The sequence below is a fragment of the Schistocerca americana genome, chromosome 11, assembly GCF_021461395.2.
Source record: "Schistocerca americana isolate TAMUIC-IGC-003095 chromosome 11, iqSchAmer2.1, whole genome shotgun sequence".
Taxonomy (NCBI): Eukaryota; Metazoa; Arthropoda; class Insecta; order Orthoptera; family Acrididae; genus Schistocerca; species Schistocerca americana.
In genome coordinates, this window is record NC_060129.1 from 150,626,371 (window position 1) to 150,649,168 (window position 22,798).

At 43.7% G+C, this 22,798-nt stretch overlaps 1 long non-coding RNA gene across 1 annotated transcript in view; it reads left to right on the forward strand.

The window, feature by feature from the left end:
• LOC124553611 overlaps nt 1-3,376 on the forward strand; it is a 43,566-nt gene extending 40,190 nt beyond the window's left edge. The window contains exon 3 of the long non-coding RNA XR_006968080.1: nt 2,598-3,376. This is a non-coding gene — a long non-coding RNA (uncharacterized LOC124553611). The remainder of the gene's footprint in view (nt 1-2,597) is intronic.
• The last annotated feature ends 19,422 nt before the right edge of the window (nt 3,377-22,798 follow it).

Sequence of the window (22,798 nt, forward strand, 5' to 3'; positions counted from 1 at the left end):
ACCTCGCCACATTTCAGGAGGCATCTTGTCAGGCCTAGGGAGGGAATTCTCTAACCTAAAAAGCCCACATGTGCACTCCACGCGTACTCCGCTACCCATGTAGCCGCTTCCTGCGTGTCGTGCATGCCTGACCTATTCAAGGGGACCCTACATTTCTCCACCTGATAGCGGAGGTTGAGAAATTTGCACCTCAGATCTCCGCAGAATTATCTGAGCCTCTGGTTTAAGCCTTCCACTCGGCTCCAAACCAGAGGACCGCGATCGGTTGTGGGAACGATACTACAAATAGTTAGTTCAAATTCCACCCCACGAGCGAGGCTTTTCACCTACACCAACTCGGCCAACCGCCTGTATGAACTGAGGATGACCTCTGAATCCAGACGGCAGGAGTCATTGGTGCTGACATGAGCAACAAATTGCAGTCAGGTGCACCCAGTGCTCTCTATCACCACTGGCAGGGCCTCCTCCATGTCTCGGATGAGAACCCCAGCAAGCAGACAGAGTGAACACTGGCCTTCTTCCCCGAGCTTTCCGCTATTTTCCTAAGGGGCTCCATCATCCGCCTAACGTTAGAGCTCCCAATCACTAATAAACCCCTCCCCCCGTGTGCCTGCTCGGACCTTGCTGAAGGAGTGGCCACATGTCCACTCACAGGCAGAGTAGGCAATGCCACATGGCCAGCCTTCACATTGACCCTCCACCTTGTGCGCCGCGAACACTGCTGAACCCGCCACTCCCCTTGGGGAGAGGGTGGCCCAACCGCGCCCGGTACCCGCAGGCATGTCTCGGCAGCAGGGACCGCGGGTGAAGCATGTGACACCTGGGGTGTACCATGCGACGCACCAGACTCCCCACTGCCGCTACACTCCGAGGCAGCAGCCTGAAGACGGCTGATCGCGGCCATCATCACTTTCAGCCGTTCCTGAACAGTGGTCAGCTCCTCCTGCATCCGTAAACAGCAGTCACACATACTATCCATCCTAAGAAATCAATTTACTATAGAGAGTTAATCAACTTTTAACTAGACTGCTGATTCACTAAAGGCAGCTGATAGCTGATTGAACTGTGGTTACTAGACACTTCTTGTTGAAAACAATGAAAATAGCAATACCTGTCTCTGGACTGTATTCAAAACAAACACTAGCACTACTGGCACTACAGCTGACTGAAGAGACTCTCTCTGTATTCAAAACAAACACGAAATCTATGGACCACTATTACTAGCACTCAAAAATTAAAGCTTCCTAAAAGCAAAAACACACAGAAGAAGAAGTGACAAGTAAGAAAAATACAGTTAATACTTAAATTAACGTAGCTCGCTGCACAGCAGATGTGACGCGGATGGCAGTTACGATGACACTGACACTTATCTTTTTGTACTGTCAGAAAGAGCATCAGGGACACTTAGAACATGAGATGAATTACATGTTTTGACAGATGTGATGAGAGGAAAGCAATGTTTGTACAGCTTGAAAGCTGCTATAATACATACTCCCACTGTGATTGTAACTGGATTGTTCGAAAAGTGAAAATCTTTCAACCACAGCTCTGCTGTCCAAAGGAGTGTCATGCAGAAATTGCAAATGAGCAGAGTGTGTTCAACATTCATACCAACAAGAAAAGAGAAAGCATGCAAAGTTCTTAGATTTGTCTGTTAATTATTTAGTATTTAGGGAAAAACAGTTAAATCGCTGCAAACTGTGTTTTTCAGATATACACACCAAAATTGTGAAATTTTTCATAAAATGGAATTTTTGGTTGAGCACTATATTCCACAAAAAAACTAAAACAACTCCATTGACATTCATTGCTGTTGGCCACAATTTTCAGGTTTGATATCTGCTTGCTTTTATTATGGACTGAAGCTGAGAAAAACTGCAGAGAGAGAGAGAGAGAGAGAGAGAGAGAGAGAGAGAGAGAGACTGTGTGTGTGTGTGTGTGTGTGTGTTTGTGTGTTTGTGTGTTTGTTTTTGTACAATTCCTTCACATTCAATATATCATTCAAATTTTGTGTGGATATTATTCAGGAGTTAAGCATTAGGCCTATGAGTGCAAAGATGTGAATGGGAATACAAACTATTCAAGTAGTTTTATGCAGCAAGTTCTGAAGTGCATCTGGACGGATCGTGCCTGTTCATATTTGTTGAAACCATCTTTGTCTAGTCAAGGAAATCTTGATGTTTCTGCATAACAATTTTTTACAACTAGATTTGCAGTGTTTGTCATATTCTGCATCAGCAGCTAAGTAGTAAAGCTGCTGCTAGGCCCTGCTGCACTAAATACAGTGAACTGGTGTTTATGTAGGGACCTTATTTCAGTTCTCTTTAATTGTGTTGGGACATTTTAGGTAGCATAGACATGTCAATTCCTGTTTTCCACTTATTGGTTGTGGTACTATTGTTGTAATGTGCTGAATTATACAGTGCCGAAGAAATGACAGTTCTGATTAACCAGATAGTCTGCTTTGACTAACTGAAGTTTACTGTTGTAAGGTTTTATTTTCTGTCCATTGCAATTTTAAGTGTTTAATACTTTGAGTATACACCTCCCAAAGTCAGACATGTATGGTTTATCAGAACCTTTGTTTTGTGTTTCAGGTAGAAGATAGGGATGAAGTGCCAACCTTTTCTACACTGGAAGTGCAATCTGTAGCAAATTATGTGGAGAGTTTGTGTAGCAACAGTAGTAATACAGGGTGTCCAACAAAGGACTCTCTAACATTAGAATCAAATACAACATTTGAAGACAGTGTCCCGAAAAAAACGGTTATTCTGAGACACAGATACATAATTCATTCAGTGCCAGGCGAGTTCAATCTATGGAGCAGAATGAGGATACGAAGACACCCACCACTCTGGCCTTTTTTGGTGCCATGTCATTAAGAACCGGAAGAGTCCTCGGAAGATATGAAATTAAGTGTTTTTCAACCATGTGCAAAACTGAAAAACCTGTTGGGTTCAGTTAAGGATGATCTTGGCCTGAGGAAATGTGGTGTGTACAAGATTCCTTGTCAATGTGGGGCAGCATATATAGGCCAGACATGCCGCACGATACAAAAACACTGAGATGAACATCAGTGTCATACACGCCTACACCAACCAGAAAAGTCGGCAATTGCGGAACACTGCCTGAATACAGGACATTGCATGATATATGAAAAGATGGAAGTTTTATCACTGGCACCCTCTCTCTGGGACTGTGTCATTATGGAAGTAATACATATCCGTACAGCTGATAATCTCATCAACAGGGAAGTGGTATTTCAACTGAGTAGAGCCTGGAACCCTGCATTGACTGCTATTAAATCACAGCACAAAAATCAAGATTCTTCAATAACAGACTCGTCATAACATTGGTCTAGTACGGTCTTTGGTGAGAAACGACTAGTCACACTGTTAGCAAATGCTGCATACAGTGCACGCACAGGAGAGCCGCTCTGCGATTTTTGGCAGAGGGCATTTGAACGTGGCACCATCTAACTGCAAATAATTGCACATGCACGACTTCTGTGACTGCGCATACTTTGCATGCGTGTTCTAGAAATGGGGTGTCGATGTGCGGATTCTGTCAGTCGTACCTAGCCACCGGCAAGGTTAAATCACCTGAAGATGTCGGACAGTTGCTCCGAGGAAATTTTGGGGAATTTGCACGTGATCCGTCAGCAAACCTGTGAAGACTATTTGCAACATATTTATATATATTTCTACATCCAAAGTGAGTAATACTCTAAACGTTCACTAAGGCAGTTCAAGTAATCCGCCTAAACATCTTTTTTGAAATTTCCTCTATCCTAGTTCTTGCAGGGAAGGATGTAAATAATTATATAGTTTAGGTCGACCCTAGCTTCACTTTCTAAGAACTGTGTGTAGCTCTTGGAAATATATTTTTCTTAAGATAAGAAACCAAGGGCAACAGCATGTTAGTGGAGTATTTCCTTTATCATCTGATGGAAGTGTGTTCAGACAAGCTACACTGAAAGAAAAAAATGGATGCAGAACTGATACCACTTATATTGAGAAAATTTCAAGGTCTGTGTAATTAACTGTCCTAACTCGTTTTTGGGAATGAAGCTTACCTCAACTTGGAGATTTTGAGGAACAATTTCATTAGCAGACTTTTGAGGTATGGCAAGAGTCAGTACACTCATATGCACTGCAGAGTAAGAAAACACATTGTACAATGTGGGGCAAATAAAAGTGGCCGAGAGAACAGCTACACAGTACAAAGAAACACAGCAGAGGAAAGGATATACAGTACAAACACCCACTATCACAGATGTTGAAAGTGACCGCCATTCATCTCTTATCACTTTTGGGTTTTGGTGAGCAAGCTGCTGAAGGCTGATCAAAGCTGGACTGCTGGATTTGCTGCAGTCTCATCCAAAGTGTTCTGTGAGGGTTGTTGTCATACACCTTAGGCTTGAGGGCTCCCCACAAAAATTATTCACACACTGACAGATCAGGTGACCTGGGTGGCCAGCAAGGGCCTTGACCAGACTGACTTGTGCCAACAATTTTGTCAGGTGTGAAGACTGTGTAAATGTGCTCAAGGCTCAGTTGGCTGTATGGGAAGATCCTCCTTGCTGTAGGAAGTAAGTGGAGGTCTTTTGCTTCTCCATTATTGCTGTCACAAATTCATGTCCAATCGTATACACTCGTCTGGTTCACTTTTATTTGCTCCACCCCGTGTACGCATTTATGGTAATGAATAAATGGAGACTGCTGAGAACAGAAAAAAAAAGAAACATCCATCACCATAGCTGACCTTATAGTAAGCTGCATTTCTTCTTCTTCTTCGCTTTGTTCCACTTCTCTACAGGATCAGCACTGTTATAGTTCACATTGTCAGTGACACTTAGTGGCCGAGAGCCCTTCCTGAGCTGCGACTCTCCCAGGGACAGAATCTGTTTGTACAACATCTGTCTACATCTAGAGAAAACCTCATGCTCAAGTGTTAAGACATTTTCTAAATGTTTCCATAACATATATATATATATATATATATATATATGAAACAAAGATGAGGTGACTTACCGAACAAAAGCGCTGGCAGGTCGATAGACACACAAACATACACACAAAATTCAAGCTTTCGCAACAAACTGTTGCCTCATCAGGAAAGAGGGAAGGAGAGGGGAAGACGAAAGGAAGTGGGTTTTAAGGGAGAGGGTAAGGAGTCATTCCAATCCCGGGAGCGGAAAGACTTACCTTAGGGGGAAAAAAGGACAGGTATACACTCGCACACACGCACATATCCATCCACACAAGCAGACATATTTAAAGACAAAGAGTTTGGGCAGAGATGTCAGTCGAGGCAGAAGTGTAGAAGCAAAGAAGTTGTTGAAAGACAGGTGAGGTATGAGTGGCGGCAACTTGAAATTAGCGGAGATTGAGGCCTGGCGGATGACGAGAAGAGAGGATATACTGAAGGGCAAGTTCCCATGTCCGGAGTTCGGATAGGTTGGTGTTGGTGGGAAGTATCCAGACAACCCGGACGGTGTAACACTGTGCCAAGATGTGCTGGCTGTGCACCAAGGCATGTTTAGCCACAGGGTGATCCTCATTACCAACAAACACTGTCTGCCTGTGTCCATTCATGCGAATGGACAGTTTGTTGCTGGTCATTCCCACATAGAATGCATCACAGTGTAGGCAGGTCAGTTGGTAAATCACGTGGGTGCTTTCACACGTGGCTCTGCCTCTGATTGTGTAAACCTTCCGGGTTACAGGACTGGAGTAGGTGGTGGTGGGAGGGTGCATGGGACAGGTTTTGCATCGGGGGCGGTTACAAGGATAGGAGCCAGAGGGTAGGGAAGGTGGTTTGGGGATTTCATGGGGATGAAATAACAGGTTACGAAGGTTAGGTGGACGGCGGAAAGACACTCTTGGCAGAGTGGGGAGGATTTCATGAAGGATGGATCTCATTTCAGGGCAGGATTTGAGGAAGTCGTATCCCTGCTGGAGAGCCACATTCAGAGTCTGGTCCAGTCCCGGAAAGTATCCTGTCACAAGCGGGGCACTTTTGTGGTTCTTCTGTGGGGGATTCTGGGTTTGAGGGGACGAGGAAGTGGCTCTGGTTATTTGCTTCTGTACCAGGTCGGGAGGGTAGTTGCGGGATGCGAAAGCTGTTTTCAGGTTGTTGGTGTACTGATTCAGGGATTCCGGACTGGAGCAGATTCGTTTGCCACGAAGACCTAGGCTGTAGGGAAGGGACCGTTTGATGTGGAATGGGTGGCAGCTGTCATAATGGAGGTACTGTTGCTTGTTGGTGGGTTTGATGTGGACGGATGTGTGAAGTTGGCCATTGGACAGGTGGAGGTCAACGTCAAGGAAAGTGGCATGGGATTTGGAGTAGGACCAGGTGAAACTGATGGAACCAAAGGAGTTGAGGTTGGAGAGGAAATTCTGGAGTTCTTCTTCACTGTGAGTCCAGATCATGAAGATGTCATCAATAAATCTGTACCAAACTTTGGGTTGGCAGACTTGGGTAACCAAGAAGGCTTCCTCTAAGCGACCCATGAAAAGGTTGGCGTACGAGGGGGCCATCCTGGTGCCCATGGCTGTTCCCTTTAACTGTCGGTATGTCTGGCCCTCAAAAGTGAAGAAGTTGTGGGTCAGGATGAAGCTGGCTAAGGTGATGAGGAAAGAGGTTTTAGGTAGGGTGGCAGGTGATCGGCGTGAAAGGAAATGCTCCATCGCAGCGAGGCCCTGGACGTGCGGAATATTTGTGTATAAGGACGTGGCATCAATGGTTACAAGGATGGTTTCCGGGGGTAACAGATTGGGTAAGGATTCCAGGCGTTCAAGGAAGTGGTTAGTGTCCTTGATGAAGGATGGGAGACTGCATGTAATGGGTTGAAGGTGTTGATCTACGTAGGCAGAGATACGTTCTGTGGGGGCTTGGTAACCAGCTACAATGGGGCGGCCGGGATGATTGGGTTTGTGGATTTTAGGAAGAAGGTAGAAGGTAGGGGTGCGGGGTGTCGGTGGGGTCAGGAGGTTGATGGAGTCAGGTGAAAGGTTTTGCAGGGGGCCTAAGGTTCTGAGGATTCCTTGAAGCTCCGCCTGGACATCGGGAATGGGGTTACCTTGGCAAACTTTGTATGTGGTGTTGTCTGAAAGCTGACGCAGTCCCTCAGCCACATACTCCCGACGATCAAGTACCACGGTCGTGGAACCCTTGTCCGCCGGAAGAATGACGATGGATCGGTCAGCCTTCAGATCACGGATAGCCTGGGCTTCAGCAGTGGTGATGTTGGGTGTAGGATTAAGGTTTTTTAAGAAGGATTGAGATGCAAGGCTGGAAGTCAGAAATTCCTGGAAGGTTTGGAGAGGGTGATTTTGAGGAAGAGGAGGTGGGTCCCGCTGTGACGGAGGACGGAACTGTTCCAGGCAGGGTTCAATTTGGATGGTGTCTTGAGGAGTCGGATCATTAGGAGTAGGATTAGGATCATTTTTCTTCGTGGCAAAGTGATACTTCCAGCAGAGAGTACGAGTGTAGGACAGTAAATCTCTGACGAGGGCTGTTTGGTTGAATCTGGGAGTGGGGCTGAAGGCAGACGGCAGAAGTTAGTTGTGGCAGCACCTACCAACATTTTTCAGAACTTCCACTTACTTTGCACTCGATTCTAAGCTGCAGGCTGTTTTTTAGATTACAAAAACCAGAAAAAAAGTGTGGCTTAGATTCGAGTAAATATGGTACTGACCTGGAGCAGCACCATATAGTAGCCACGTTATCCTTAGAGAAGCAGGGTCCTCTGCAGTTAGTAACTATACGGTATTGTGTACGGACAACTGGTTCCACGAGGCAGCCACTAATAATCCCTGCTGCAACAGAGCTGCTCGTTTCTCACAAAGTCTCATAGAGCACAATCCAGAAAATGTGAAAGTGTCTTTCTTCTCAGTCATTAATATAATACTTTTTGTTTCCTATAACCATTGCTTTTATGATATTTTAAATATATTTTTATATTTTTGGAATAATCATATTGTGTAACAAGCAGTAGTAGTACTGTATCTGTCTGTTAAGCAGTATCAGAAGTAATAGTGTTTCAATGAGCTATGGAGGATTTTTGTGAAGTTTTCGTGATAATGTTTGGATATTTTACTGGAATATGATGCAAGGAAAAGAAAATCGTTGGACAGAGATTTATTACACAGCAGTGTCCTTATTTGCCAAGAACTGAACCCGTCACGCCTTCTAGGCGAAAACTATTACCGAACGAGCCATAAGTTCGATGAAGATCTACAAGCATCAGGTGAGTATACTTTTTAGTTTCTAAGTGTTATTACGAACATTCTTATCACTTAAAATAAATGGATGGACACAATTAGTGACAATTCCTAAAAATGTGCAGGAGAACAACTGATGATTTATCGGTGACAATGAGCCCACCGTACAGTGAGCCTCAACCTTCAAATGCATGTAGCACTCTCAGATCACATTTCTGGCCATATGTCCTAATGACTTTCCTCACTCCTTAACCTCTCGTGTATCATTTTCTACAATTGGTCTCCATTTAGCAAATCACTCTACATACAGAAAATTATTTATTCATATGTATTTTGTTCCCCCCAATGAACCATGGACCTTGCCGTTGGTGGGGAGGCTTGCGTGCCTCAGCGATACAGATAGCCATACCGTAGGTGCAACCACAACAGAGGGGTATCTGTTGAGAGGCCAGACAAACGTGTGGTTCCTGAAGAGGGGCAGCAGCCTTTTCAGTAGTTGCAAGGGCAACAGTCTGGATGATTGACTGATCTGGCCTTGTAACAATAACCAAAACGGCCTTGCTGTGCTGGTACTGCGAACGGCTGAAAGCAAGGGGAAACTACAGCCGTAATTTTTCCCGAGGGCATGCAGCTTTACTGTATGATTACATGATGATGGCGTCCTCTTGGGTAAAATATTCCGGAGGTAAAATAGTCCCCCATTCGGATCTCCGGGCGGGGACTACTCAAGAGGATGTCATTATCAGGAGAAAGAAAACTGGCGTTCTACGGATCGGAGCGTGGAATGTCAGATCCCTTAATCGGGCAGGTAGGTTAGAAAATTTAAAAAGGGAAATGGATAGGTTGAAGTTAGATATAGTGGGAATTAGTGAAGTTCGGTGGCAGGAGGAACAAGACTTCTGGTCAGGTGACTACAGGGTTATAAACACAAAATCAAATAGGGGTAATGCAGGAGTAGGTTTAATAATGAACAGGAAAATAGGAATGCGGGTAAGCTACTACAAACAGCATAGTGAACGCATTATTGTGGCCAAGATAGATACGAAGCCCACACCTACTACAGTAGTATAAGTTTATATGCCAACTAGCTCTGCAGATGTCGAAGAAATTGAAGAAATGTATGATGAAATAAAAGAAATTATTCAGATTGTGAAGGGAGACGAAAATTTAATAGTCATGGGTGACTGGAATTCGAGTGTAGCAAAAGGGAGAGAAGGAAACATAGTAGGTGAATATGGATTGGGGGACAGAAATGAAAGAGGAAGCTGCCTGGTAGAATTTTGCACAGAGCACAACATAATCATAACTAACACTTGGTTTAAGAATCATGAAAGAAGGTTGTATACATGGAAGAACCCTGGAGATACTAAAAGGTATCAGATAGATTATATAATGGTAAGACAGAGATTTAGGAACCAGGTTTTAAATTGTAAGACATTTCCAGGGGCAGATGTGGACTCTGACCACAATCTATTGGTTATGACCTGTAGATTAAAACTGAAGAAACTGCAAAAAGGTGGGAATTTAAGGAGATGGGACCTGGATAAACTAAAAGAACCAGAGGTTGTACAGAGATTCAGGGAAAGCATAAGGGAGCAATTGACAGGAATGGGGGAAATAAATACAGTAGAAGAAGAATGGATAGCTTTGAGGGATGAAGTAGTGAAGGCAGCAGAGGATCAAGTAGGTAAAAAGACGAGGGCTAGTAGAAATCCTTGGGTAACAGAAGAAATATTGAATTTAATTGATGAAAGGAGAAAATATAAAAATGCAGTAAGTGAAACAGGCAAAAAGGAATACAAACGTCTCAAAAACGAGATCGACAGGAAGTGCAAAATGGCTAAGCAGGGATGGCTAGAGGACAAATGTAAGGATGTAGAGGCCTATCTCACTAGGGGTAAGATAGATACCGCCTACAGGAAAATTAAAGAGACCTTTGGAGATAAGAGAACGACTTGTATGAATATCAAGAGCTCAGATGGAAACCCAGTTCTAAGCAAAGAAGGGAAAGCAGAAAGGGGAAGGAGTATATAGAGGGTCTATACAAGGGCGATGTACTTGAGGACAATATTATGGAAATGGAAGAGGATGTAGATGAAGATGAAATGGGAGATACGATACTGCGTGAAGAGTTTGACAGAGCACTGAAAGACCTGAGTCGAAACAAGGCCCCCGGAGTAGACAATATTCCATTGGAACTACTGACGGCCGTGGGAGAGCCAGTCCTGACAAAACTCTACCATCTGGTGAGCAAGATGTATGAAACAGGCGAAATACCCTCAGACTTCAAGAAGAATATAATAATTCCAATCCCAACGAAAGCAGGTGTTGACAGATGTGAAAATTACCGAACTATCAGTTTAATAAGTCACAGCTGCAAAATACTAACACGAATTCTTTACAGTCGAATGGAAAAACTAGTAGAAGCCAACCTCGGGGAAGATCAGTTTGGATTCCGTAGAAACACTGGAACACGTGAGGCAATACTGACCTTACGACTTATCTTAGAAGAAAGATTAAGGAAAGGCAAACCTACGTTTCTAGCATTTATAGACTTAGAGAAAGCTTTTGACAATGTTGGCTGGAATACTCTCTTTCAAATTCTAAAGGTGGCAGGGGTAAAATACAGGGAGCGAAAGGCTATTTACAATTTGTACAGAAACCAGATGGCAGTTATAAGAGTCGAGGGAGATGAAAGGGAAGCATTGGTTGGGAAGGGAGTAAGACAGGGTTGTAGCCTCTCCCCGATGTTGTTCAATCTGTATATTGAGCAAGCAGTAAAGGAAACAAAAGAAAAATTCGGAGTAGGTATTAAAATTCATGGAAAAGAAATAAAAACTTTGAGGTTCGCCGATGACATTGTAATTCTGTCAGAGACAGCAAAGGACTTGGAAGAGCAGTTGAACGGAATGGACAGTGTCTTGAAAGGAGGATATAAGATGAACATCAACAAAAGCAAAACAAGCATAATGGAATGTAGCCTAATTAAGTCGGGTGATGCTGAGGGAATTAGATTAGGAAATGAGACACTTAAAGTAGTAAAGGAGTTTTGCTATTTGGGGAGCAAAATAACTGACGATGGTCGAAGTAGAGAGGATATAAAATGTAGGCTGGCAATGGCAAGGAAATCGTTTCTGAAGAAGAGAAATTTGTTAACATCGAGTATAGATTTAAGTGTCAGGAAGTCATTTCTGAAAGTATTTGTATGGAGTGTAGCCATGTATGGAAGTGAAACATGGACGATAAATAGTTTGGACAAGAAGAGAATAGAAGCTTTCGAAATGTGGTGCTACAGAAGAATGCTGAAGACAAGGTGGGTAGATCACGTAACTAATGAGGAGGTACTGAATAGGATTGCGGAGAAGAGAAGTTTGTGGCAAAACTTGACTAGAAGAAGGATCGGTTGGTAGGACATGTCCTGAGGCATCAAGGGATCACAAATTTAGCATTGGAGGGCAGCGTGGAGGGTAAAAATCGTAGGGGGAGACCAAGAGATGAATACACTAAGCAGATTCAGAAGGATGTAGGTTGCAGTAGGTACTGGGAGGTGAAAAAGCTTGCACAGGATACAGTAGCATGGAGAGCTGCATCAAACCAGTCTCAGGACTGAAGACCACAACAACAACAACAACAACAACATGTATTTTGTTAGGAGATCTTTAGTATGTCCTGGTGGCACATTTACATTATGTAATCAAATGAAACTATGGTTTCAGAGACCTTTTCCAGTCTCAAACACACATGACATATACACGCACACGGGAGCTACAAATGAAAATCTGTACCAAGGCCGGATTAAAACCCAGGTCTAATGCTTACCCCTAGGAAGATGTGCTAACCATTACACCAACCTGGCAAAGCGGCTTTGCCGAACTGCACGGACTACCTTCCTCTTGAATCCAAATTCCCATTCACACCACAGTCCACCTTCTATTTCTCCTGAACTCTAATAGCATCGCAGTGCCTCTTCAACGGTACTGCTGCAGCCACACGTACTAAGAATTGCTTCATGCAGTGGAGAATGGCAAAACAGAGGCACACCAGCGACCGAGGTGTTGCAAAGTAGGCAGGCATAGATAGCCTTGCTGACAGCAGCAGTCTACCAACAGTCTGACGCAAGGATGCACACAGACCGAGCGCTGAGCGAAGCCTGGAGAGTGCTGAGTAAGTGAAAGTGAGGCCAGCACACTAAGTTACACTGCAATATATTGTGGGAATAACAACAACAAGCTACCGTCGAGGGTAAAAACGTCCTCCTGCCGGGTATAAATAATGGAGCGCAGACAGCAAGAGACAGAAGCCATTAGGAAGCAGTTCGGAACCGAGGACAGACGTGGTCCGTGTCCGAATGTTCAATCTTCGTAGGTGACAATTCTGGAAGTCTGTTCCAGCTCGCAGGAGTCGTCCGTTCTCCACCAGATGCCAACGTCAGCTCTGGAGGTCGGCCCGGGTTCAGTCGGCACCACGGCTGACTAACTATGGTGAGAACTTCCAGCAGGATCGGCTGATGCATGGTATCAGTCACAGGCCCTGCCCGGGAATGATACCCGGACTTCACGGCAACCCGGCCCCGTGGCGTGTAGTCTGTCCACGACGGGACCTCGCTGACATTGCGACGGACTGTTTACCAGCCGGCAATGCAGAAGGTGTCGGCAGCTGACACCACGGCGACACGGCTCTGTAGGCGTGCCCGTACGGAGGATGCCGAGCGGCGATGAGTTCATCTCAACCGCAGGGCATATTGGCTTCAGTGGAACACTGGTGGCCTGAGGCTCGTGAGTGCAATCAGCGGTGCGCGTTGCCCACATTGTAGGAGAGTCTACACATCAGCAGCCACGCGGAGACATCCACCGGGCTGGGCAGCGACGACAAGGGAGAAATTGTAGAAGAAAGTTCAATAAATAATTGTAAAACTCCACTCCGTCTCAGTCTTTGGCGCATCCACTGTGTCTGCTGCTAACAAGTGGAGCAAAAGCTATAACAAGTGGTGTCAGGCGCACCCATGCCACAACTGACTAGCACCGTGCGGAGCAACCGAGAAACACCGAATAAGGTGAGTCCAGCAACTGCCTTCTCTCTGTGTTTTCTGTGTAGCTAGACATGTCGAGTGTAACGTTAAGGGATGTGAGAGTGTCATTTGAAAGGCCTAGCAGCCCTGTAGACTTATCGCACTTTCGTGGGAATGATAGTCACATTAACTTAGTACCATCTAAATGTGTAGTGTGTGAATTAACAGGTCACGTCGCTCCTTGCAATAAATTTGTACCAAGAACTTGTAATGTGTGTGGCTTCCATGGTCATGTAATGGGGCAATGTGCTAATTCTAGATGGCTTGCTAGGAATTAACTTGCTTCTGAGTTATACAATTTTATTTTTGTGAGGTGAGGTATACTAGCACTGAAAATGCCAGAGAAACATGCAACCTCGAAAAGTGACACCGTAGCCGCACAGACAGAGCAAGTTAAGAAACTGATTGAAGAAAAAAAGTTGTGAAAGCAGCACATGCAGACGATGGAGCAACAATTCTTGCAAAATACTCAATCAGGCTCGGGAAGCGATAGAGTAGAATGCAAGGGTACTGTCTTTTCCGTTGTGGCAGATTGTTCAGCAGCTAATTTGATACCTTCCTTCTCGGGTAAAACATCAGAGGATGTGAATGTTTTCATTGGTAACGTACGTAGTACGGCTAGACTGTGTGTCTGGTCGGATGAATTGCGTTTGCAAATGGTGAGGTTACGGTTAGCAGGTGATGCAAATACTTATGTGGCATACCACGAAGGGTTAAAGGATGCTACTGCGTTCACAGAGTTGGCCGAGGAATTATTGCAAAGGTTTAGGAAACAAAACACTGCCAGATTTTTTAGAGGAAAATTGGGGAAGATGATGCAGAAAACAGGTGAAACGGTAGAAGAATTTTCAGACAGAATTAGGAGAAAGAATGCACACGCGTATGAGTTATCGCAAGATGTGAGTGCAAATGAAGTTCCATTGAAAGAAGCAGAGAACAGAGCTTTAGACGCATCTTTGCGAGGGTTCTCTCCAGATTTTTCATACCGGATATGGATGGAAAATCCAAGTGACTTAGCAGCAGCATTGCGCATAGCTACACATTTGCAGGATGTGGATAGCGCCACTAGAAGTCGCAATGAGAAGAAAATTTTTTCGTCTTCAAAGAGTGTTACCGTTGTGGGAAGCAAGGTCATTTTAAGGGACAATGTCGGGAACTACAGTCTTTCAATTGTCAGAAAATAGGGCATAAGGCACGGCTGTGTAAAGCCACGAAATGGGTTAATGATACAGCAGGTAAAAAACTGTTAAACAAAAAAAGGAGTGTTCCTGCCATCAGGAGGCATTCCCAGTAAAAAGAGGTACTCAAGAGAGTGCACGAAGAGGCGGATTGTAGTTTGATGGTTTGCATAAAAGATAAGTGGCGAAGAGTTTTAGTGGATACTGGAGTGCATGTATCAGTTGTCAGTGTGGACCTTGTGGGCAAGAAAGGATTGGAAGTTCCGAGATACAGATTGCGCGCAGTATGTGATAAAAAATTATATGTACTAGGGACAGCACAGCTCAAGTTTAAGATAGGGAATGTGTGGTTCCGGGAGCAAATGGAGGTGGTGTCAACTGTGAGACAGGGATTTTCAGCGATACTTGGGTTGGACTTTCTGATTAAACATCACGCCAAAATTGACCTTTCGCAACATACGCTGGAACTCTATGGGAACTTGTTCTCAATGGGTACAGCCATTGCAAATGTTTCAGTCACAAGGTGCCCCAATAGTTAAGGTGATACGAAACTAAACTGCGTGCAAGTGCATTAAAGGTGATTTCGTGTGACAAAGTACGAACAGATACAGGGAAGCTCATCTGGGTACCGGTGTATGTCGATGTGCCACAGCAGGGGTTATTCTTGGTAGAGCCACTACCGAGTAATGAGGTTTTAGAAGAAAAGCATTGCTTTATTCGTAGGAGTGTATCACAGGTAACGGACATAAATGGCCAGTTTATGGTTCCGGTGAGTTTAGATAACTTCGGGCGGGATGATGTCGATCTGCCGAAGGGATTAGTAATAGCCACAGTAGAGTTAATGGATGAAGAGGACATTGATAGTTTGAGGCTAGATTATGATGTAAAGCAAACCATCAGCACGTCTGCACTTCGTGACAAGGTAAAAATCATTTGAGAGGAAATGATCGTTCAGGTATGGAAGCATTATTACTAAAGTATAAAGCATTGTTTGAAGCACAGGTTACATTACTTGCTACACCGTAACACAGCATCGTATTCTGACAGGGAATTGCGCTTCGGTGTATCATAACCCATACAGACTACCGAAACAATTACAACGAGTAGTAGAGCAATTAATAGAGCAACAACTGGAAGATGGGATAATCCAGCACAGTAATTGTCCTTGGTCTAGTAGCGTGGTCCTAGTTCCGAGGAAGACACCGGACGGGTCAAAAAAATTTCGCTTTTGTTGCGATTACAGACATTTGAGTGAACGGACGGTGGCGGACGTAGATCCGATTCCGAATACCACAGAAACGTTAGACAACCTAGGGCAGTGTAAATTTTTCAACACTGTGGATTTGCAAAGCGGTTCTCACCAGATCGAAGTATGTCAGTAGGACAGGCCAGAAACAGCATTGTGTTCACTTTGAGTATAAAAGAATGCCATTTGGACTAAGAAACACTCCAGAAACATTTCAGAAGTTGTTGGACGGAGTCCTCCACGGGTTGAAACCAAAAAAATGCATGGTGTTTCTGGGTGACAGTTTTTTCAAGAGATATAGAGCAGCATGTGGAATGGTTAGAGGAGGTGTTTAAAAGATTAGAGGCAGCATGGCTAACATTAAGTTTGGACAAATGCCATTTTGCACAAGCACAAGTAAACTATCTCAGGCATGTTATGAGTCAGGACGGGGTACGGACAGAACCTCGTCTCACTTCTGCAGTATGAGATTTTCCGGTTCCGCAAACGGTTAAACAAGTGCAATTGTATATTGGTCTTGCGAGCTATTATCTAAAATTTGTACAGGGGTTCGCAGAAATAGCAAGGCCACTTGCTAAGTTGCTCAGAAAAGGTGTTACCTTCCAGTGGACGTCGGAGTGTAAGAAAGCATTTCAAGAGTTGAAACGGATACTGACATCAGATCCAGTTTTGAAGTTTCCAGACTTTTCGCGTCTAATCACGCTCTTGGGGTTATACTTGGGCAAGAAATTGATGGCAAAGAACATCCGATTGCGTTCGCGTCTCATCAACTTAACAAGGCGGAACAAAATTACTCCATGACGGAGAAGGAATTATTAGCGGTAATATACGGGATTTTGTGCTTTCGATGTTATCTGTACGGTAGAAGGTTTAAGGTTGTAACAGATCATTCAGCTCTGAAATGGTTATTAGGTCTGAAAGACCCAGCAAGTAGGCTAGTGAGGTGGGCGCGGAAACTCGATTATGAGGTGATACACAAGCCAGGTGTGAAACATGCCAATGCTGACGCATTGAGCAGGAAAGTGGCAGTATTACAGGTAACAGGGGTGACTGAAGATGAGTGGAAAAGGGCACAATCCGTGGATAATGATTGCCAATTGTTCAGAAAGCAACTGCAGTTCCTAGTACAGGACACGTTACTTTGCAGGCCGACAAAATGCGGCCCGCGCGTCGCCGTACCAGCAACGTTAAGATCTGAAGTTTTGCAACAGGCGCATGACCATTTTCTTTCAGGACATGACGGGAGAAGAGCTACAGATAGGCGGATAGTGGAGAAGTTTTGGTGGAGGACACGACGTCAAGACATGGACGAGTTTGTCAGAAATTGTGTGCCATGCGCACAGCGTGCGTCTTGAGCCATCAAAAGATTCAGCTTCAAAGATTACCAGACGCAGACAGACCTTTCCAACAAATCTGAATTGGTGTATTAGGCCCATTTAATAGGAGTGCAGCAGGGAATAAGTATGTGTTAACAGTGATTGACTACTTTTCTAGTTATTTAGTCATGGACGCATTACCAGATCAGAAAGCAAGTACGGTGGCACAAGCTTTAGTTAATAATTGGTTACTCAGGTATGGGATACCTCAGTCCTTAATCTCTGGTCAAGGTACTAATTTCACGTCTGATCTGATGAAGCAACTATGGAAGTTACTGAAGGTAAAGAATCTATGGAGTAGTACATTCCATTCGCAACCAAACGGGCGAATGGGGAGAGTGCATTGCACGATCGCTAAGATGTTGAGTCACTATGTAAATAGTTAACACACCGACTGGGATGTGTACTTGCAATTCATAATCAGTGCATACAATAGTAAGGTACATATGTCGACAGGATTGTCGCCATAGGAAGTGGTGTATGGACGGAAGATGCTATCACCTTTTGACATGCTTCGTCCAAGGCTGGGAACGGAGGGTGAGCATGTGAGGCAATTTGCGAAAACCATTAAGGAAATATGGCAGAGAATTAGACGAGCTAACATGAAAGCGTTGGAATGACAAGAACGGTTGGGAGGTACAACGAGGAAGTTGCCACAGTACAGAGTAGGTCAGTGGGTGCTACTAGCTAATCCATATGTTCCAAAATGGAGGACCAAGAAGTTCACAAACAAGTTCCATGGACCGTACCACATAGTGGAAATGACATCACCTGTCAATGTAAAATTACAATTGCCTACCAAGACAACAGCAGTTCAGGTTAGTAGAGTTAAGCCGTGACGCAGGATGGGGTATAAGTGGATAGTATGGGGTGTAGTCCTCTGGCAGCTGACAAGCTGGCCAGGTACAGAGAGACAATATTGAGGGTTTGAACAATTCTTTAACAGCTATTCACGACAGGGAGGAAAGCATAGGGAAGTTAGTGGATATACACACAACAGAGATACGGGGATTAGGAACAGAGTTGTTGAATGTGACACGTGTGGTGCGTGGGATGGCTACAGGGTTACGAGCATATATAAAACAAACACAGGAATTATTGAATATGGATCTGGAACAGGTACAAATGCGATTGGATATAGTGGAAAGGAAGCTGGAAATGGTTAAATTGGTGCGGGAACTGTTTAACAGCATTGGTGATGCACGAGTAAATATGGATTAGTTGCAAGAGGCAGTACATCACGCATTGCACGAGCAGGTGAGTGTGAATGTTACCAGAAAAATTCAGACGGAGTCTGAAGCAGGCAGAGGGAGAGTTTCCAGAGGGGGCAGAGCATGTAGTGCCGATAATTGAAGTGAGTATGTCACTTTTTTAGCATATGTCTAGGATTAAGGTAACAACGGATCTAGTTAAGACGTATATAGAGATTAGATTTCCAGTAACTAGTGTGAGGAGACAGTATCGCTGTTACACAGAACATCCTTATCTGGTCAGATGGGAGCACATGGGGAAGGGCGTACAGTTCAGGACACAGGAGGTTTTATTTATTTCTAAAGAGAGTGATACTCATGCTACTATGTTGAGCTTAGAGTTGAGTAGATGTCTAACGGAGTCAGTTTCCATTCGTCCATCACGGGTTGTTTTCACGTGCAAGGGGTCGTGTGAGATCCAGTTATTTAGGGCAGAAGCAGAAGCTTCCGAGTGTCAGAGAATAATAGTGAAGCCTACGCCACATTTTCAGCAAGTTGGGAGGCATTGGTTGTATTCAGTATTTGCTATGGAGAGGATATCAGCCAAGTGTTATGACAATGGGAATTGGACAGCAACCACGGAGATGGAATTACAGGACAGTGGTTTCTTAATCAACGGGACGAATTGGGAAATAGTAGGGGATCATTTCAACTTACCAGCGACAGTCGCGGGAGTCGCCAAAGTTACAGATACTCATCTGACGTACTGGCCAATTGCGTCATTCAGCATCGCTCCACGAGAAAATTTGACGTATATTAACAACACCTTGGATGCTACTCTATTGCAAACAATAGATAAACTAGTAGATTCGGAGAAAAGGTCAAATTCCAATGCAGCAGTTATTAAGGTATGTGGAGGAGTATGATACCAGGCGGAAATGTAGCATACCAGGTGTACCGGTATGAAATGAGCGTTAAGATACAGGTGTGTCAATAGGGAACATTTGTTGTGAACGAGCCTAATTTTTTTTTTGTTTGGTTGGTATGACATCTGTCAATGACATTTAGTATACATCAAGTCATGGAACAAACAACATCATATGTTTTCATCGTGTTAACAATGTCAAATTTTGTACCAGAAAGTGACGATTTGTGGAAAGCATTAATTTTTTGTTTTCTTTTGAAAAAAAGTGCTGCAGAGTCGCACCGAATGCTTGTCGAGGCATGTGGTGATCATGCTCTATCAGAAGCAACATGCAAAAGATGGTTTCAACGGTTCAGAAATAATGATTTTGATGTAAGAAATGAAGAACGTGCAAGACCACCAAAAAAGTTTGAAGATGTCGAATTGCAAGCAATATTGGATTAAGATGATACTTTGAGTCAGAAGCAAATGGCAGCAATGCTAAATGATGCACAACAAACAACTTCTGACCTTTTGAAAGCTATGGGAAAGATCCAAAAGTGTGAAAAATGGGTGCCACATGTATTGAATGAAAGACTGATGGAAAACCGAAAAACCATTTGTCAAATTTTGCTTCAAAGACATGAAAGAAAATCAATTTTGCATCGAATTGTTACTGGCGATGAAAAATGGATTTATTTCAAGAACCCTAAACAGGAAAAATCATGGGTTAATCCGGGACAACCATCAACATCGACTGCAAAACCAGATCGATTCGGCAAGAAGACAATGCTCTGTGTTTGGTGGGATCAGGAAGGTGTGGTGTATCACGAGCTTCTAAAGCCCGGTAAAACTGAATACTAATCGCTACAGACAACAAATGATCAATTTGAACTATGCATTGATCCAAAAAAGACCAGAATGGGCCAGAAGACATGGCAGAGTAATTTTTTTACATGACAATGCACCTGCACACAAAGCAAAACTGGTTCAGGATACAATCAAAACATTTGGCTGGGAGCTGCTACCCCACCTGCCGTAATAACCAGATTTGGCCCCTTCGGACTACCATTTGTTTTCATCAATGGGTCATGCATTGGCTCAGGAACACTTCGATCCCAATGAAGGAATCGAAAATTGTGTGTCCGATTGGTTTGCTTCAGAAGACGAACATTTCTATTGGCATGGTGTCCACAAATTGCCAGAAAAGTGGTCAAAATGTATAAAAAGCAATGGTCAGTACTTTGAATAAAATGTTTTTACTTTTCAACTCAAAATTAGTGTTTCATTACAAAAAAAAAACTATTACCATGTCGATTGTATTTATTGGTGTGGTATATGTCTTATTAAAACGGGAGGATTCAGCATGTTAATGCAAGACCACTCCACCATCCTCTCGAGCAGTTTACAAAGTATGTTAGTCAGGCTAATTGGGTGGCAATTGTTGGAGGCGTTGGGTTCTTCAGAGGCTTAAGGACCGGGATAACTATACTGTCTCGCCATTATGACGGAAAACACCCATGATCCAAATGCGGTTGAAGACCCTGAGGAGACTCTGAGGAACATCGAAGTGTTGGATCATCTGGTTGCAGATGGAATCCGGGCCTGGCGCCGTGCCTCGTGAAGAGGTAAGAGCCTGCAAGAATTCGCATTCAGTGAAGGGTTCATTATAAGGCTCAGCATGATGCAGGGTGGGTGGGGGGGGGGGGTGTTTAACTCTGCTTTCTGCCGGAGTAAGGTAGTAGGATAGGAAAAGGACGCCAATGCCGCCACGAAGTACGCTGCGAGGTTCTGCAAAAGATCCTGGACAGTTGATTGTCACCGGTGGTCCAAAAGGCTACGGACCTCGGACTAAACCTGCGATGAAGAGGCATATATCCCCAGGGAGGAAACAGCATTCCTTTTAACTCTGCTTAGTAAGGTAAGGAGGCTTAGCACAGATACTCTTGAAAGTGAGGAGGTTAGCTTGTGAAGGGTGCTGCTTAAACAGCTGCAGCATCCGTCAGCGGTCCCGGACAGTGAATGTGACATCCTCGGTCTACCATGGTACCAGTCAATGGGGATATGGGGACAGCTGGGCCAGCAGAATGAAGAATAGTGGCAGATATGCCTTTGACAACTGCACCAATGGAATTCAAGGAGGAGGTACTGAAGTGCACAGCAGATGTATATAAATGAGAACGGGCCCTGCAGACTGCCCAATGTGGCGGCTGTCAGCCTGGTGGCAGCAGTGGAACGATAGAATCACTGGAAAGTGATCACTGTCACAAACCTCATCATGGGATGACCAATGTAGGGAAGCCACGAGGGCAGGGGAGGAGGTCATGAGATCGATAGCAGTAAACGAGCCATGAGCGGCACTGAAGTGGGTAGGGGAACCATCATTGAGGAGACAAATCGAGTTCCGTAATAAGTTGGTCAATTACAAGATCCCTATCTGTTGAAGTGACACCACCACCCCTCATCCTCCCCCCACACAATAGACAGTTCGCGTAAGTTCAGAACAACTGTTACTGATTATAGGCGTCCGGTAGTTCATCGAAACACGAATAAATGCGTAAGTTCACAGTACTTGAGTGTACGAAAACACAGTCAAAATACAAGGGCAGTTCAATTTGCAGACACAGAGCTACAATACCGTCCATTCTCAGTTGCCTTGTCATAGTTACTTCGTCTCACGGCACAGTCTCAGTATTTACTTCGCCCAGTTTCTACACTCACTACTATCATATCATGTCGTGCTATAAAATAGTCATTAAAAATGGACATTGCTTGCCACTAAACTCAATCTTCACCAGCTTGTAAAATTCACAAGTCCCACAGTAACACATGTGTCCGCCTCTCTAGCTACCCAACAACACCCACCTGCTTTGTTAGATCCACTATCGATATTGCTCTCTCTCTCAATACTGTCACCCACAGTTTATACAACATCAAAGTAAATTGCATGTATCTTTACACAACTATTTTCTACCAAACTTATTACAGTAAATGATAAACAAAAAAAAAATTAAAGCTTTCCGCAATCAAAAAACTATAAACATATTTATCTACTTACAAGACAAATTATTTCCAGTTACATATTACATCTAGAAAACAACTTGTATCTCTATATTACAGGACAAAAGAAAAATGCGCTACAACATCAAAGATATATGAACAGATGTAGAAAAAACAAGATAAATATATATCTATCGCAAAATAACAATGTCTTCACATGTGCCCCGCATTTTATGATGAGATGTTCCCAAAACCCTCTCAAGATAAAATGTCTGTGACCCATATGAGACAAATGACCCCATAAAACTAGATAATGTGCAAGTATATGTTGACTTGACTTATCCAAAGCTTCTATTTACAAATATTACCTCAGTAATTCCTTATATTGTTTAATAACATGTAATCTACCTGACAATCATGAAAACAGTATTCAACAAAATTCCTACAGAATAATGATTTCAATTAAGCAAACCAATTACATGAATGATTATTTTATACTCTGAATCCAGCGCTAAGAAATGTATGAGCAGTAACAATTTTAAAAAATTTCCCATATAAACAAATAATTACAACGAACTTATATAATATAACTGAAGACTAATCTC